Source organism: Pleurodeles waltl, chromosome 6, assembly GCF_031143425.1.
Source record: "Pleurodeles waltl isolate 20211129_DDA chromosome 6, aPleWal1.hap1.20221129, whole genome shotgun sequence".
Lineage (NCBI taxonomy): Eukaryota > Metazoa > Chordata > Amphibia > Caudata > Salamandridae > Pleurodeles > Pleurodeles waltl.
The window spans coordinates 341,183,812-341,202,642 of record NC_090445.1 but is presented as its reverse complement, the minus strand read 5'-3'; positions in this window follow the sequence as shown (position 1 = coordinate 341,202,642).

Here is an 18,831-nt window from a genome sequence, read left to right as displayed (position 1 = left end):
TATGATTTGCTTATCTCCAGAAATACTTTCACATTCACAACTATAAAGGCCAAAAGGTTTCACTCCTTGAACTTGAAGCGCTTTACTTATAACACCAGAAAGCGCTTTTACTTGTCTTGCTCGAAGTGCTACACTCGTTATGCTAAGGGAGCGCTTTACTCATGTGTCCTGAATCACTTTGATTGTTGTACCAAGAGCCTTTTACTCCTGTGGATTGAAGCGCTTTGATTACCGCGCCACGAGCGCTTTTCATCTGTGAACTGAAGCACTTGAATTGCCGTGCCAAGAGCGCTTTACACCTATGGACTGAAGTGCTTGAATTGTCGTGCCAAGAGCGCTTTACACCTGTGGACTGAAGTGCTGGAATTGTCATGCCAAGAGTGCTTTACACCTGTGGACTGAAGCGCTTGAATTGCCTTGCCTAGAGCACTTTACATCTGTGGACTGAAACACCTTTGATCATCGCGCCTAGGCCGCTGTAACCTGGAAACTGAAAATGCTTTGCTCGTTGTGCTAAGGGGCGCTTTACTTATGGAAGTAATGACTTCCTCCAAAATTGAAGTCATCAAGGCCTTACCGCTAAGAGTACGACCTACTCGTTTTTGAATTCACCATGGAAACAAGGATACTTCGATCGGATGCCACTCTGTCATGCAGGAACTCTGCTCTTCTTCAGAGAATCCCCCACAAGGTCTGACTGCATCGAAGTCTTCAAAATAGTGAGCAACGTGCTTGGGTGTGGCTGGGCTTTATAGGCCTGCCACACCCCAAGATGGCTGCTTCCTCTAAAAGCATGGGAATTGTAGTCCCTTCATGGAATAGCACTGATAAGCGCATCTTGTCCACCAATGTCCTGAACCTGCAGCTCTATGAGCTTTGCCACAGGACAGATGACGCTGATGGCCACCTTTGGAGCAAGAGGGGATGACAAGTGGAGCGCAGAAAGCGCTGCACAGACGCGCAGCAGAATTTCGGGCGGGACCTGGACCGCACATGGTCTTATTCCTGACATTACTCTCCCAAGCACGGTTCAGGGTTCATGGTTCAGGGCCCAGTTTACCAGGATGGAGGAGGTAAAATCGTCACACCAAACGTGGTGCATGAACATGTCTTGCAGGTTCCCAAGAGTAATTTTTCAGTCCGTATCCTTTCCAGGACACCAAGTACCAAAGGGAAGACCCCCTATATTTAGAGTCTAAAATAGATCACACCTCATACTCCCAATGACCTTGGACTAATAGAAGAGCAGGTTGTGTGACACTTGAGGGTGAAGCAGGTTTAAGAAGCGAAGTGTGAAACACAGGATGAATTTTCAAAGACGATGGTAATTTTAGCTTATATGTTACTGGGTTTACTTGTCGTAGTACTTCATAGGGCCCTATGAACTTTAGATGAAACATATTTTTATTTTTTAATACAAAGTTTTTTGTGGATAACCAAACTCTATCTTTTTTTGTATACTGAGGACCAGGCTGGTGTTTTTTGTCATACTGCATTTAAAAAAAATTCTTTGCTTGATGAAGATTTGTTTGCAATTGTGAGTGTACCTTTTTCATGTGTGTTAGCATGTCCATGACTGCTGGAGTGGTTTGAGTAGAGGCAGGTAAAGTAACTGGCAAAATGTGCAGATGACGCCCATATAAACCATAGAAAGGAGTTGAGTTTATTGAAGAGTGGTGAGAGTTATTATAAGACAGTTCTGCAAGCCACAAAAGATCCAGCCAGGTTTTAGGAGACATTGTTGCGTAACATCGTAAACATTGTTTCAGAGTTTGGTTTAGTCTCTCTGTTTGACCATCTGTTTATGGATGATAACTAGTAGGCAAAGTCGAATCAATTCGTAAAGCTTTGCATCATTGTTGCCAAAAATGTGCAGAAAATGGTGTCCCTCTATCAGAGAGGATAACTCTTGGGAGTCCGTGAAGACAAACTATATTTTCTAAGATGATAGCCGCTAAGGTGTCGGAAGTTGGGAGTCCTTTACAGGCAATGAAGTGAGCATACTTGGTAAGGGTGTCTACTACCAATAGAATGGTTGTAAATTGTTTTAGTTGAGGAATACCCGTAATAAAATCCATAGAGATATGTTCCCATGGATGATTGGGAACGGGTAGAGGTATCAGGAGACCTTTGGGCTTGCTATGTTCACTTTTGCATCTTGCACATGATTGTAGCATTTGCTTAAGGTCATGAACGAATGTAGGCCACCAAAAATACCTTTTCATGAGTTCTATTTTTTTTTTAGGACCTGGGTGACCTGCCAGAGGATGACTGTGCAACCAATGAAAAGCTGTCTCTCTTAACTCCTCAGTAGGCAGGAATGCTCGAGATTCATGTAGAGGTAAGCCTTGTTGAATAGACCTCTTGGTGTCTTGTTGTAGCCACTCTTGCCACTTGGTAATGTGACAATGATTACAAATGAGATCAAAGAATTCCTCAGCAGCTACTAAGCACAACACTTTTGAAGGCGTTATAAAAGGGATGGGTTTTTGTTCAGTAGGTGTGATTGAAGAATCTTGTCTAGCTAACGCATCGGTCTTACGATTATCTACTCCTGGTCTAAAAGTCACTATTAAATCAAATTCTGCAAAGAAAAGCATCCATCTTAGTTGTCTAGGAGTTAGTAGTCTGGAAGAACTCATAAATTGTAAATTTCTATGATCAGAATATACAGTTATGGTGTGTTTCACTCCCAATAGATAATCTCTCCATTCTTTAAAAGCATTACGAATTCCTAGTAATTCTTTTTCTGCTATGGTGTAATTCTGTTCTGCTTCATTCGATTTTCTTGATGCATATGCTATCGGGTGTAATTGTCCAGTTTCTCGATGACGTTGAGACAGGATGGCCCCAACAGCAACATCAGATGCATCGGCTTCCACGATGAATGGTTCCTCCACATTAGGGTGAGCTAGAATGGGAGCGGTAGTAAAGGCCTTTTTTAAATCTTGAAATGCTTCCTCTGTCTCTTGGGACCAGTTGAATACGGCCTTTTTCCTTAGCAATTTGGTGATTGGTGCCACCTTTTGGGAGAAGTGATGGATGAAGCGTCGATAAAAATTCGCAAAACCCAAAAAACATTGAATATCACGTACTGATTTTGGTGTGGGCCATTCGGATACAACTTGAATTTTTCTTTCAGTCATTTGCATGCCATAAGGTGTTAAAATGACTCCTAGAAATTCAACTTCTTTGGTATGGAATTCACATTTACTTAACTTACAAAACAAATAATTTTTTTGTATAGTTTTTAATACCTTTTTAACATGTTCTTCATGTATATCTTCAGAATTTGAATAAATTAATATATCATCAATAAAAACAATGACAAAGATGTCTAGATATTCTCTCAGAACATCGTTTAGGAAATATTGAATGGCTGCTGGTCCATTACATAGACCGAACGGCATCACTAGATACTCAAAGAGGCCATGATGAGTCTGAAAAGCCGTTTTGCACTCATCTCCCTCTCGAATTCGAACTAAGTGATAAGCACCTCGTAAGTCAATTTTTTTAATTTTTTTAATTGCATATTAGAGAAAGTCAACATACAACCAAACAAACGGGACAGCCCGCAGATCTAAAAGCAAGAGAATTACAAAGTCCAAGCCCCGTACAGTCCCTGGGCATCACCTGTCAATAAAGATTACAAATAAGTCACTGGTCCATATGCCATGTCAAGTCTACCACATACCACAGGAGGTCCCAGTCACCACAAAGTAGACATGGTGCCACTGAACTGTCTCCAGGCAGTTCACAACCTGTCCGTCGGGCTAAAAACTAAATAAAAGGAATAAGAGAAAAAGAAAGAAGGAAGGCAGGCAGAGGAAGAGCTCAGGGGCACGTATAACGAACCAATGTCACGTTTCCCACTACCCCGAGCGAAGAGCGAAGGCACACCAAACACCTAGATGGGCAAAATATCACGAAGTACCAGCTCAGCCATCCTTAAAGGCCTCCAAAGAGGAGTGCATTGGAGCCCAAATATTCCTGCGTCAGGTTCCCTCCAGCGTCAGCTCCTAGAAAATTATCAGCTGCTCTTGACAAAAGGAGGCATCACGCAGCCAATCAGAGCCACGAGAGGCCCAGCCCGACCCAAGTACATCGCAACTCTACGCTTAGCTAGCAACAAGAGAAGGCCCACCAGCTGCTCTGGGGTCGCCGCACTTCGTCTACATAGCCAAGCAATGCTAATCTGGGGGTAAAGGGCAGCTCCAATCCGGTCTTCTCCTCAATCATCCTCATGACCTCCATCCAAAAATCATGCACCTCAGTGCACTCCCACGCAAGATGTAAGAAACCAGCTTCGGGCGCACGACACCGCTCACAACTCGCATCTGCACGCAGGCCCATCGATCGAAGACCACTGGGAGTATAATATAGGCGGTGCAGAAATTTGAAGTGAATCAGGCTGAGCCTGTAATTAGGGGACAAAGCTCTCATATGCGCACAACATCTGCACCACACCTGCTCAGATATAGGCTCACCCACATCCACCTCCCATCACACTCTAGCAGACGCACCAAGATCGCCCGCCGCTCTTGCATACAATTATACAGTTTGGTGAAGTTTACCGTGATGAGCACCGCACAGCACCTCCAAGGCCTGACACTCAACTGGAGGATCCTGAAGTCCAGAGAATCGCGCCCACAGCATAGCGCAGACACGCAACACATACAGCGGCTGCAACGCAGTAGCACGTCCACCCTCTAGCGCATCCCCAGGAGAGATCAATCGCCCATTCACAAACCAATCCCTTAATTCAGCCAAACCCGAGTCCCGAAGAAAGTCGCTCAGCTGCCTATCACGGGACATCTCAAGATCCGCAACCGAAAGAACTGGCAGCGAAGGAGCAAAGGCAGAGCTCACCCCAGAGCGGCACAGCAGCGCCATCCAGGCCCGAGCAGTGCACGCCACTGTGTCAATACCTTGCGATCGAGGCCGGGAGGGACTACCCAGGACTCGGATCAAATCGTCTGGCCACACTGAATCGCTCTCAGGCGCAAGATGTGGCAAATAACGGACCGGCCGCAACCAGTAATGCGCAAAATGCGCCTGGGCACAATAACAGTAAAGCTCCAGATCCGGGGCAGCAAGGCCACCCAGCTCAAATGGCAACGTCAGCTTCTCCCAGGCAATACGAGGCTGCCCACTGGCCCAAACCAGTCGTATTACAGCAGAACGAAGTCATCACAGAAAGCTCGCTGGGAGCACGAGAGGGTGATTAACAAACAGATACAGAATTTTTGCAAGATCACCATTTTTGCAATGGCAATACGCCCAATCAGCGAGAGCGGTAATGAGTGCCACGCCTCAACTTTCCCTTCCAACCATGATAGTGCCTTACCATAATTAGCCAGCCAGAAGGTATCCACGTCGCAGCTCAGCCAGACTCCCAAATAACGAACTGGGAAATCCACCCTTTCAATGGGGTACTGTGAGGGGAACCTCGTCACCGCCGTGGATAATGGCAGCACCACAGACTTGGACCAGTTAATCTTGAGCCCAGAAAAAGAGCCAAAGCGCACTATTTCATCCAACAGAACATCCAAATTATTGCACCGCTCCCGAACATACTGCGCAATATCATCAGCATACATGGATATCAGAATAGACCGCTGTCTAAACGGCAGGCCCTTATCACCATGATGCTGGCGTAGCCATGCCGCAAGAAGCTCCATTGCCACAGCGAAAAGCAACAGGGTCAGGGGGCACCCCTGGCGGGTTCTGCGGGCAACCGGAAAAGGGTCAGAAATCGACACGTTCAAGTGTAGTCAAGCAGTAGGGGACGAATACAATAATCTGATCAATTTCACAAAGCGAGCACTCAGTCCCACTCTAGCAAGCAGTGCAAACATGTAATCCCAGGCCAGAGATTCGAAAGCCTTCGTCGCGTCTAAGAACACCGCAGCCGCGTCCTCCGCGATCCCCAGTGTACCCGCCACTGCGAAAAACGTGCCCAGATTGTGGGATGTGTATCTGCCCGGCACAAACCCAGACTGATCCGGAAGCACCAGCTTCATAAGCAACGGCTGCAGCCGCGCCGCGATCATTTTAGCCAAAATTTTATTATCAATATTGATCATAGACAGCAGACGATATGAGTCACAGCTATACGGGTCCTTGCCAGGTTTAGGTCTCGTGACAATTAAAGCCTCGCGAAGTGAGGCAGGAAGGATCCCAGTCTCCATAGACTCCGCGTACACCTCTAAGAGGTAAGGTGCAAGAATGTCTGAGTATTCCTTATAAAACGCAGGAGTCAGACCGTCCAGCCCTGGTGACTTGTCACTTGGCAAACTACAAATTGCCTCAATAACCTCTTCCACCTAGAAAGTGGTGTCCAAATAAGCCTGATGAGCATCATCAAACCAGAGAAGAGCAATATCAGAAAAATAAGCCTGAGCCGCAGCGGCGTCCAAGTCCGTTGGTTCAGTATACAAGCTAACGAAGAACTGGGTGAAAGCCTGCATCACAGCCTGTGTCCCGACCACTCGCTCACCCTCAGGGCCGTCTATTTCAGTAACACAGCAGCTGGCCCATGGTCTGCTCAGCATGTTCGCCAACGTACGACCAGCCCTCTCCCCCTCACCATATCTCCGTGCCCGGGGGTACCGCCCCAAAAAGCAAATTTCCCAAAGTGAGGCCTCCTCATACATGGACACTGCAATCCGTAGCTCCGCAAGGACCGCACCCGACCAGTCCGTTACCAGTCTGCACTCCAGATCTGCTATCCGCCCCTCCAGTTCCGTCAGCTCGTGGTGCAGCGCCTTCAGCACACAATGCTGCTTTGAGAGGCAGACCCCACGAATGACCACCTTAAACGCCTCCCACAGGGTGCCAGCCGAGCTCACAGACTCCCTGTTGTCAGCAAAGAAATGGAGTACGGCCTCACGAATTTCCTTGCGGAATGCCCTGTCCCACAACGCCCCGTGCGGCAACCGCCACAGAAAAGCATGCTCCAGTCCACAGGGCACCTCCAGTACCAGCCGAACCGGGGAATGATCCGACAGAGTAGGAGGCAGGTGATCCACCGAACAAGTCCAGAGCTCCGCATCTCTCGTGCCCAACCAGCGGTCTATACGGGACCAGCTGCCATGTGCATGATTGATACAGGTGCCCTCTCTAGCAGTATCATGCCTCGCCCTCCACAAATCTACCAAAGCACCATCATCCATCTCAGACTGCGGAGCCCTGGTGGGCGCAACATGCTGCACTCGCGGCATACTCTCACGATCCACCACGGGATCCAATATCACATTAAAATTGTCTCCCCAGATCACCAAACCGCTGCCCACCAACTCCACCAAGCGCCACAGCTCACGGAAGAACTCAGGATCGTCCGTATTAGGACCATATACAGAAACCAGTCTACATGCTCTGTCCAGCAACGTACAGCTCAGCACAACATATCAACCGTGAGGATCAACAACAGCCTTCTGAGTGCGCCACTGCAGACCCCAACGCAGCAAGATCGCCACCCCGCGTGCATAGCGTGAAAACACAGAGCAGTGGAATTCCCCGACCCAGCCAACCCTGAGCCTGTCCCTAGTGGAAACAACCAGATGCGTCTCTTGGAGCATGCAAATATCTATTCCACGGCGTTTCACATAGGCGGACATGAGGGGCACCTTACGTCCATCGCTCAAGCCACGTACATTCCAGGTGAGACAGCGAACAGCTGTCAACTTACTCGAGCCCATCGCAATCTCTCAAAAGAAGGAATTCGCCTCCAGAGTGCCCCAACCTGCCTGCCACCAGTAAGCGAATAAGGAAAGAGAGAATAAAGCAAAAGTAGACTAGAACAACACAGGGTACAAACTTCCCAAACCCCCACCCACACAGACCCTCCAAATGGGCCGAAACAAAGTCCCACCCCCCCATAACAACCGAAAACTCTTTTACAATACAAGTGCTAAAACCAGGACTCATCCCACAGGCGTAGATCAGGCCATCCAACCCACCATCCCATCAGGAGTGGGGGAGAAGGGTGAAAGGGCCGAACAGCAAAGCAAAATGGCAGAGCAGCCATAAACAAAAAAAAAAGCATAGTATATGAACCCCCGCAGTCACACTGAGGACACCCCAACCTCCGAGGCCCCGCCCATCAGTCATTGTCACTCAAGGCAGCCCACTCAGCACGAGGGCCCCTAGCGCTCAAATCCTCCGACTGCTAAGGCACTGATTTAGCAAATTTAGCTGCCTGCTTCGGATCGGTGAAGAACAGTAGTTTCCCATCATGTTACACCTTTAGTTTGGCAGGGTACAACAGCGAAAATCTCACATTGGTTTGGCTCAGCGTATGCTTAATCGGTAAAAAGGCACGTTGCGCAGCCTGCCCGCCCGGAGTGTAGTCAGGGAAGAAGGCAAGTTCAGAATTCTTGTAAACCACAGGCCGTCGCTCCCGGGCCAGCCTGAGAATGGTATCTCTATCCTGATAGTTCATCTGTCACGGTTTTCAATGGGCTTACCGTCGAAGTTGAGAAGAGTTGGGGAACGGCCCCAGTTCCGGCAGGTTCTGCTCTGGCCGAGGTAGGGGCGACCCCTTCCGGTAGCCACGGTGCTGTTTGACAATAGTAAGCCACTACAGTCCGTGCCCTCCAGAAGGAGTCCCAGAGGAAAAACCCCAGTAGGGTAAAAAACCTCCAACAGGAACTCCCTGAAAAGGAAGGAGGACACCAAGGCGTTAGAGCTGAAGATCCGGAGTACAGGAAGACTGGAAAACGAGGACAGGTCAGGAAACACTGGATTCACAGGAAGAAACCAGTCAGAGCGTGACTACCACCAAGGAGTGTTGCAACGCAATGAGAAGAGATTAAAGTCCCCTTATATACCCATAGACAGGAAGTGAAAAAACAGGAAGTAGAAATACCACCATCTTGGATTGGGGAACAGGTCATGTTAAATGATAGGAAATATGTGCCTAGAAAAAGGAAAGCAATGCATGCAGGGAAGAGAGGATGTGAACAGCATGCTGGGAAAGGAGGAAGCATACATAAAAATAAATCATGTGCATGCAATCGGCTTTTGCCCTTGTAACCGGTAAGTAGGTGCCAATAGGGTTTCTGCATGTAAAGGATTATGTAAATGCACCTTAATTATGTTCAGCGCACTAAATGCGCTGTACGCGGCAGGTTCGAGACCCGACTCCGAGTCTCTTCCCCTGCCGTGTCTGCCCTTGATGTGCGAGGCAAAAGAAGGGAGCGCGGCGAGTGCCGCGACCCCTGACCTGCGTCGCGGCTTCTCCCGCGATCCGCCTGCAAGCCGCGGCTTCCCCCGCGGCTTGCCTGAGGTCCGCGGTATTCAGAGAGTGCTGCGCCGCCGCGGCCCGTGCTTGCGGCCGCGGCGTGACAGTAGGTCCCCTCCCCGAGGCCCCAGGTTTGTGAGGGAAGAGTTGAAAAAAGCGACGGACCAAAAGAGGGGCATGAACTGAAGGGGCATCCTCCCAGGAACACTCACTCATAGGATAGCCCTTCCAATGAATAAGATATTGGAGGCGCCCATGGAAAAACCGAGAGTCACAGATTTCCTGGACCTCGTACTCGGGCACATTATCAACCAACAGAGGAGGGGGGCAGGAGAATTGCCTGTGAAAAGGATCAGGAAGGTAAGGTTTAAGTTGAGAGACATGGAACACAGGGTGAATTTTCCACGTCCGTGGCAGGCGAAGATGCATAGACACAGGGTTAATCTTTTTGAGAATTAGGAAGGGACCATAAAAGCGGGGTTTGAATTTGTTCTGAGAGAGTCGGAGAGGTAGGAATCTAGAGGAGAGCCAAACTTTATCATGGACCCGATAGTGAGGAGCCTCACAACGTCTCTTATCAGCTATTCTTTTCATGCGAGACTTAGTGGCCACAAGGTTGGAACGGAGAACACGTTGGACACCCCGTAGTTGTCGGACATAGGAGGAGATGGCAGGAAGATTGGAAGTATCTTTCAGGGGAGTCGGAAAGGCCTTTGGATGGAAACCGTAGGAGCCATAAAAAGGGGAAACCTTCGAGGCACTGTGTATGGAGTTGTTATAGGAGAATTCTGCAATCAGTAAATAGGTAGCCCAATTACTCTGAGTAGCATTGCAGAAGCTACGTAAATATTGTTCGAGGCCTTGATTGAGTCGTTCCGTCTGACCATTAGTTTGAGGATGGAACCGTGATGATAAAGCTACTTCGATTCCTAGGGTCTTACAGAATTGTTTCCAGAATCGGGAGATATACTGAGGACCCCTATCTGATATAATGACCTGAGGTAATCCATGAAGTCGAAAGATTTCTTGTGTAAAGATTTGACCTAAGTCTCTTGCCGTTGGCAACTTTCTTAAGGCCGTGAAGTGCGACATTTTAGTGAAGGAGTCCACAGTTACCATTATTACGTGATTTCCATTCGAAGAGGGTAAGGAGCACATAAAATCTGTGGAGATGGTGTGCCATGGTCCTGGAGGAACTGCTAGTGGGCGAAGTAAACCTACTGGTTTAGTACGGGGTGTCTTAGATTGAGCACAGATAGGACAGGATGATACTTATTCTTCCGTATCTGTCTTGAGAGTTGGCCACCAGAAGGAGCGAAGCAGAAGTTCTTGAGTAGCTTTCATTCCTCGATGACCTGCGATGGGGGAGTCATGGCACATACGTAAGGCTTTGGTCTGTACTACTTTAGTGGGTAAAAACAGGGCCTTATCATGATAGTAATATTCTTGATCTCTATGAAGTTGCGGCCGCAACTTATTCAGCTCTGTCTCTTCTAGACGGGCATATTCGGATTTGACTTGGTCTAGAAAAGTCTGTACTACTCCAATGATCTTGTTATTATCAAATAGGTTCTGTACAGTAGAATCGCTGCACTCAGGGTAACGTCGGGACAAGGCATCCACCAGGATGTTCTGAGAACCAGGGATGTAAGTGATATAGAAGTCGTATTGGCTGAAAAAGAAAGCCCATCGAGCCTGCCGGCTATTTTGACACTGAAAGTTTCTTAAGCACTGTAGATTTCTGTGGTCTGTCCGGGCTTCAAAAGGTTCTTTTGAGCCCATCAAAAAGTGTCTCCATTCTGTGCAAGCGGTTTTTAAGGCGAGTAATTCACGTTCTAACACGGAATAGTTCCGCTCAGAATCGGATAAAATGTGTGACAGGTAGAATACAGGGTGTTCTAAATCATCATCGTCTTGTCTTTGCAATAAGGCAGCCCCAATGGCTCTTTCTGAGGCGTCTGCGACAACAATGAATTGTTTGCTGGTGTCTGGGTGTCGTAGAATAGGGGCTTGAATAAAGGCTTTCTTTAAATCCTGAAAGGCTGACTCTGCGTCTTGTGTCCAACAAAAGCCCTTCTTTAGATGTTCTTTTTTAAGGGTTTCAGTAATGTAGCTGGTTCTCTGGGCAAAGTCTGCTATGAATTGTCGATAGAAGTTGGCTAATCCCAAAAAACACTGAGTCTCCTTGATAGAAGAAGGAGATGGCCAATTCAATATAGCTTGCACCTTGTCTGAATCCATGGCAACTCCAGTTTGGTTTATGCAATACCCCAAGTATTTTACTTCCGACTGATCAAACTCGCACTTTTCAGGTTTGCAGAATAAATGGTGTTGTCGGAGTCTCTCTAAAACTTGGCGAACATGCTTAGAGTGTTCTCTGGATGAACAGAAAAGATTAAAATGTCGTCGAGATACACCACTACTGTTTGTTGCAAAAGATCAGAAAAGATAGAATCCATGAACCTTTGAAAAATGGAAGGGGCATTGGTGAGTCCGAATGGCATTACTCTATATTCATAGTGACCAAAGGGTGTTCTAAAAGCGGTTTTCCACTCATCACCCTCTTTAATTCTTAGAAGATGGTAGGCTCCTCGAAGATCCAGCTTGGTGAATCTCTTTGCCCCTCTGACTGCTTCTAGGATGTCCTTTATGAGGGGTAGCGGGTACCGATCTTTAATAGTGATCTTGTTTAATCCTCTAAAATCAATACAGGGGCGCAAATCTTTAGTTTTCTTAGGCACAAAGAAGAGAGGAGCCCCCGCAGGTGAAGAAGAGGGAGCAATCAACCCGCTTTGTAGGTTCTCATCAAGGTATTCCTTAAGAATCTGCTTCTCCGGTTCTGTGAGAGAGTACATTCGCCCGAAAGGAACCACTGTATCTGGTTCTAAAGGGATGGCGCAATCGTATTCTCTATGGGGTGGCAGTTCAGGTTTTTCTGGCTTCTGGAATACATCGGCATATTCCTGATAATGCCTGGGAACTCCCTGCAGGACGTTAATAGAGCATCCCACCTTAGGGGGTTCTGCTAAAAGACCTTTTGGGGACCAATAATCCCCTGCGAGATAGCAGTGGTGTTGGCAAAAGTGAGAGGATAAGGAAATAGTTCTTGTTTCCCAGTTGATGTAAGGGTTGTGCCGTGTGAGCCATGGAATTCCCAGGATCATGACATGGTGTGGTGATGAAATTAAATCAAACGAAAGATTTTCTTGGTGTTTCCCAAACTGTAGACAGAAGGTAGGGGTGGTATATTGTACGGGTCCTGAGGCTAAGAGTGATCCATCCACCGTGTGTACTTGTTCTGGTACTTCCTTAGGTATTTGTACTATCTGTCGTTCTTTTGCCCATGCTTCATCTAAGTAGATACCACTGGCTCCGCAGTCCAATAAGGCCAAGGTTCTTTCTTCCCGGCCATCAGTTAAATGAAGGATAACTGGTAAAAGAAAAAGAGCAGTTCCTTCCTCCCTGGAAGAACAAATGGAAGGTATTTCACGACATCCCGTCCTCACCCTTCTCACTGAGGACGGGAGTTGGCGTTTCCCAAGGGCTTGGTTGGGCGAATGGGGCAGGTGCGAATTAGGTGACCAGCTGCACCACAATATAGACAAAGCCCCTTCCTTCGTCTATGTTCTCTTTCACTAGCTGATAAAGGTCCTCGAGCCATGTCAATTTGCATTGGTTCTTCCTCGGTATTCCCCTTAGGTTCAGGACGGACTTCCTCGGTACGATGAGAGAAGGTGCGAGTCGTCACTGAGTGAGATGGCAAACGACTCTTCTTTTTCTCCATTCTGCGTTCGTTCAACCGATATTCTATTGTTAGAGTCTGATCCATCAATCCTTTAAGGTTCTCTATTCTAGCAGAGTGCACCAATTCGTCCTTAATGTCCTCTCTGAGACCTCTACGGAACAGTGTCACCAAGGTACGTTCCACCCAGGATGTTTCTGCTGCTAATTGTCTGAATCGGGTGATGTATTGTAATACATCTTGATTCCCTTGTTGGATTTCGCAAAGAGCTTCTTCTGCTGACGCCTCGAGTCCAGGGCGTTCAAACATCTGTTTAAAAGTAGTGATAAAGGTGGAATAATTAGACAGGCAAGGATCATTTCTTGTCACTAAAGGAGTGGCCCAAGCCAATGCTGGCCCCGATAAGGCGCTAATCAAATACCCCACCTTGGTTTTGTCTTGTACAAATTGCGAGGGGCGAAAGGCAAAATAAACCGTCAAGGCATCCAGGAATTCCTTTAATTTGTTGGGATCTCCGGAGAAATGGGGTGTAGTGGCAGCTACTGAGGGTACATCTGTGGTCCTGGATGCAAAGGCTTGTCGATAGACGGTATTTTCAGTACGTAGCTGTTGGAGTTCTTGAGCCTGCTGTTGTATCGTCATAAGCAGGGTCTGGTTCGTAGGTTCCGTATTTGCCACTGGATTATCCATGGTTCTGGACTGCAACTGGATTTTTTCGCGTTGCAATCTGTCACGGTTTTCAATGGGCTTACCGTCGAAGTTGAGAAGAGTTGGGGAACGGCCCCGGTTCCGGCAGGTTCTGCTCTGGCCGAGGTAGGGGCGACCCCTTCCGGTAGCCACGGTGCTGTTTGACAATAGTAAGCCACTACAGTCCGTGCCCTCCAGAAGGAGTCCCAGAGGAAAAACCCCAGTAGGGTAAAAAACCTCCAACAGGAACTCCCTGAAAAGGAAGGAGGATACCAAGGCGTTAGAGCTGAAGATCCGGAGTACAGGAAGACTGGAAAACGAGGACAGGTCAGGAAACACTGGATTCACAGGAAGAAACCAGTCAGAGCGTGACTACCACCAAGGAGTGTTGCAACGCAATGAGAAAGAGATTAAAGTCCCCTTATATACCCATAGACAGGAAGTGAAAAAACAGGAAGTAGAAATACCACCATCTTGGATTGGGGAACAGGTCATGTTAAATGATAGGAAATATGTGCCTAGAAAAAAGAAAGCAATGCATGCAGGGAAGAGAGGATGTGAACAGCATGCTGGGAAAGGAGGAAGCATGCATAAAAAGAAATCATGTGCATGCAATCGGCTTTTGCCCTTGTATTCGGTAAGTAGGTGCCAAGAGGGTTTCTGCATGTAAAGGATTATGTAAATGCACCTTAATTATGTTCAGCGCACTAAATGCGCTGTACGCGGCAGGTTCGAGACCCGACTCCGAGTCTCTTCCCCTGCCGCGTCTGCCCTTGATGTGCGATGCAAAAGAAGGGAGCGCGGCGAGTGCCGCGACCCCTGACCTGTGTCGCGGCTTCTCCCGCGATCCGCCTGCAAGCCGCGGCTTCCCCCGCGGCTTGCCTGAGGACCGCGGTATTCAGAGAGTGCCGCGCCACGGCGGCCCGTGCTTGCGGCCGCGGCGTGATATCATCAGGCGAGCAATAATGGGGTGCGGAGGAGTCCCGGGCAGAGGCTGAGGACCCAATGATCTATGGGCCCTCTCGACCACCAACAGCCGGGAAAGTTCACCAGAGAAAAGATCAGAGAGCATGCCCTCCACAAAGTCCTCCATCCTGCCCATCTCCGTGGTCTCCGGCAGGCCCATTATACCTATGTTGTTACGGTGCGACCGTGCCTCCAAATCCTCATTCTTGTTGCGAATGACCTCTAAAACTCTCTCCATCTGTAAAAGCTGTTCACGATCACCATGCCGACGATCCCCCAGATCAGACGTCTGCGACTCCAGCTGGTCAAACCTGGAGTCATGATCATCCACCCGGGCCTTGATGCGGTCAAGCTGCTCAGTTACATGGTCAAGTTTGGCATCTATGCCTGCAAGGCCATTTTTGAGATCTAGAAACATAGCCTTGACTGAGGCATCCGAGCCACCAGCCTCAGAGTTCTCATCGCCAGGTAGAGAGGAGGAGGAGCCACCCCTCCTCTTACCACCATCAAAGGTAAGCCTGGACAGTTTCTGCTCGGACTTGCCCATAGTCCCTCTCCGCCAGCCACCAATGGTCCACCAACAACGGAACGACGAAGCAGTAATACAAAGAACCCTCACCGCCAAAAATCGCTTCAGCAGCACGCGAGGGCCTGTCAGCACAAGTGAGGCACCAGACCGATATGCCAACACACACAGGGCGCCAAACAAGAAAGTCTAGATATGGCGCAGAGCCCCCCAGCAAGGGCCTGCACACCAGTCCCAAATGCAGCGTCCAAACAGGAGAGCAGAAACTTAGGGCCCGGCCCCAGACCCACGCTTCACTGCACTGGTCACCCCCTCCACGGGCGTAGTATCCTTAGTGTCAATCAGGGCCAAAGCGAACTCCACAGCACCAGCAGATAGGCCGGCCCTCCTCACCTCCTCCTCCTCCGGCCCGATCCGACCAGCGATGGGCTCCAGAGGGCCAGGGCCAGGACCAGCACAACTCCCAGGGGCCCACCACGCGCCAGCCAGGTCGCGCTGGGCTCCTCCAAGCCGCCCCCAGGCCGCCAGTGACCACGGCCCACCAGCCGCCAGCAGGCCGGAGAGCACAAACGGCACGGGGACGACCAGAAGCCCCGGTCCGAACTACACCTCAGACAGTCGGCCCGCCTAAAACTAGGCCGCAGCTCCGTCCCCCCGCCGGCGTCAGCAGCCACGGCACGCCGAATGTCCGGCGCCCTAGCTCTGGCCCGCACCAGGCCGGGCCCGAAATAGCAGTTGACGAAGCCACAGCAGGAAGGCAGGAACGTCCCTCGCAGAAATATGCTCACTCAGCGGCGACTCTGCAGCCCCGGCCCTCCCGTCAAACACCCGTGCCGGGTGGAAAGGGCGCCCACCAGCAGGCCAATTCGTGCCACCAGGCCCCGCTCCAACGAGCTGGGGAAAAACACTTCAGACAGCCCTCAGCAGGGCCGCTGCCGGACCCAAAGCCTTCTCAGGGGCACAAAAAGCCTGCAGCGCTAAACAAGCGCTCGATCCGCCACTCCACCAGGATAAATGACGAAAATAGGCCCTAAGCCCGGCAGAGCCTCACAAAGTGATGGCCATCTTGCCGGCAGGCCAGGCCACGGCCACCTCGTAAGTCAAGTTTGGTATAGATAACGGCAGATTTTACCTGGTCTAAGAAGACTGGTATGAGAGATAGTGGATATTTATTTTTTACTTTGATTTTATTTATCGCTCTAAAGTCAATACAAGGCCTCAAATCGCCATTAGCTTTAGGTACGAAAAACAGTGGAGAAGCCGCTGGAGATCGTGATGGCCGAATTAGCTTGTTGGCTAAACATTGATAAAGGTATTCTCGTAGGACTTGATTTTCTTTCTCTGATAGTGCATAGATTCTACAATTTGGTATATTGGTGCCAGGTACAAGGTCGATCTGACAATCGTACGGCCTGTGAGGTGGTAATGAGCTTGCTTTCTTTTCACTTCTGCAAAACCTGGTTGCGCCAGTCTATGCATGGATTTTATAACATTAACCATGGCATTCCTAAAATAAAACCATATTGAGGTGCTTGGATTATATCAAAGCGGATTATCTCATAGTGGTTCTGATTCTCCTCATCTTTGCAAATCATTTGTATTCGTGAGGTTCGTTTAGTAACGGGACCGCCTGCCAACTCACTACCATCAACTGCATACACAACCTCTGGGACTTTTTTCTTGATACTGGGTATGTGCAAGTCTAGTGCAGTTTGTTGGTCCACAAAATTTCCTGTTGCCCCTGAATCAATTAGAACTTGTACATTATGGGGGTCATTCTAACCCTGGCGGTCCAAGACCGCCAGGGCTAAAATGACGGGGGCACCGCCAACAGGCTGGCGGTGCTCCGCTGGGCATTCTGACCGCGGCGGTTGGGCCGCGGTCAGAAGTGGAAAACCGGCGGTCTCCTGCCGGTTTTCCACTGCCCAAATGAATCCTCCATGGCGGCGCAGCTGACACCCCATACCGCCATCCTGTTCCTGGCGGTTCTCCCGCCAGGAACAGGATGGCGGTATGGGGTGTCGCGGGGCCCCCGTAAGAGGGCCCCAAAAAGAATTTCAGTGTCTGCTTTGCAGACACTGAAATTCGCGACGGGTGCAACTGCACCCGTCGCACCTTCCCACTCCGCCGGCTCAATTCTGAGCCGGCGTCCTCGTGGGAAGGTAGATTTACACTGGGCTGGCGGGCGGCCTTTTGGCGGTCGCCCGCCAGCCCAGTGTAAAACACAGAATAGCCGCAGCGGTCTTCCGACCGCGGTGCGGTATTCTGGAGGGGGGAAGTCTGGCGGGCGGCCTCCGCCGCCCGCCAGACTTAGAATCACCCCCTATGTCTTTTTCCCCGCACAGTCATTGGTACTAAAATTCAAAATTGTTTGACATAACGATTTGTGCAAGAGCACACTGAAGGGATTGTCAATTTGCCCAAGAGGTCCCCTTCGTTTTTTCTTGGGCACTTTAGTTTTCCTGTGAATTTTCCAAAGCAATCGCTATCTTTTTCTTTATCACAAATGTTGGATCAATTTTACCTTTGGGTTTCTTTTGACATTCTTTTACGAAATGACCAATACAGACACTGACCACTTTTTCGTCGCATGTCTTTCTCCTCTTTGGTCAGTGGTGGGCAGACAGTTCCGATATCCATTGGTTCTATCATAGGATCTGAAGACAATTGAAGGTGTCTGGATCTTTCCATTTGCCAATTGGGTTTTTACCATTTTTTCCTTACTCCTTTTCTTTCAGAAAGTCTGTGATCTATCCGTAGGGTTAGATTAACTAAATCAGTGCACGTTTCTGGTTGTGGTTCAACTTGGGCCAATACATCTTTTAGTTCATCTTTTAGCCCTTGATAAAATACTGCTGACCTTTTTTCCTCAGGCCAAGCGGTTTCCACTACTAACCGGTTGAAGTATGACAAATACGTTATCAGGCCTTTGTTTCCTTGATGTAATTCTAGTAGCTCTTTGTCTGCAGACATAGTTATTGCGCGTCTGTCAAAAACCTTTACAAATTCCTCTACAAAATGACGCCAGTTATCTAATCAGACTAATGGCACTGCCCAAGTAGCTGCATCACCATTCCGATATGATATAAGGAATGCAATTCTAGATTGTGCGTCCGGAAAGGCACTAGGCCGACACGTAAAATGTAGTTCCACCGGTGTGAGAAAAATTTGAATCTTATTGGGGTCCCCAGAAAATCTCTCTGGTGCAGTTAAAGGAATCCGTGTCGGCACATTCACAGCTATGTTAGTAGGTGCTGAAGGCGTAGGACGAGACTCAGATTCAGAACCATCCACCTTACTCTGTAACTAAGTTACTTTATTAACTAAATCAGCTGCAAAAAATTTTTAGTCTGTCAAATCCCTTTGCATCTGAGTGACTGCTTGCATAAGGGTACCTAGGGTGGCCATTTTGCGCAGCTCACGTACAGACCAAGAGGAAAGTATAAAACACGTTGGCTCAATATTCTGTCACAGTGTCCTTTCCTCTGGATCTGCAAGTTGCTGAACAAAAGGCCTGCATTCCGGCATCACCAACTCAGAAAGCTATTATAGCACAGAGTTATGATGAAGCCAGTCGGGGGAAGGGAATTAGGGTAGGGAACAGCAGGGAGAGAGATCTGAAAAGAAAAGGTTAGAACAAATATGCATTTACTCATTCATAGAAAT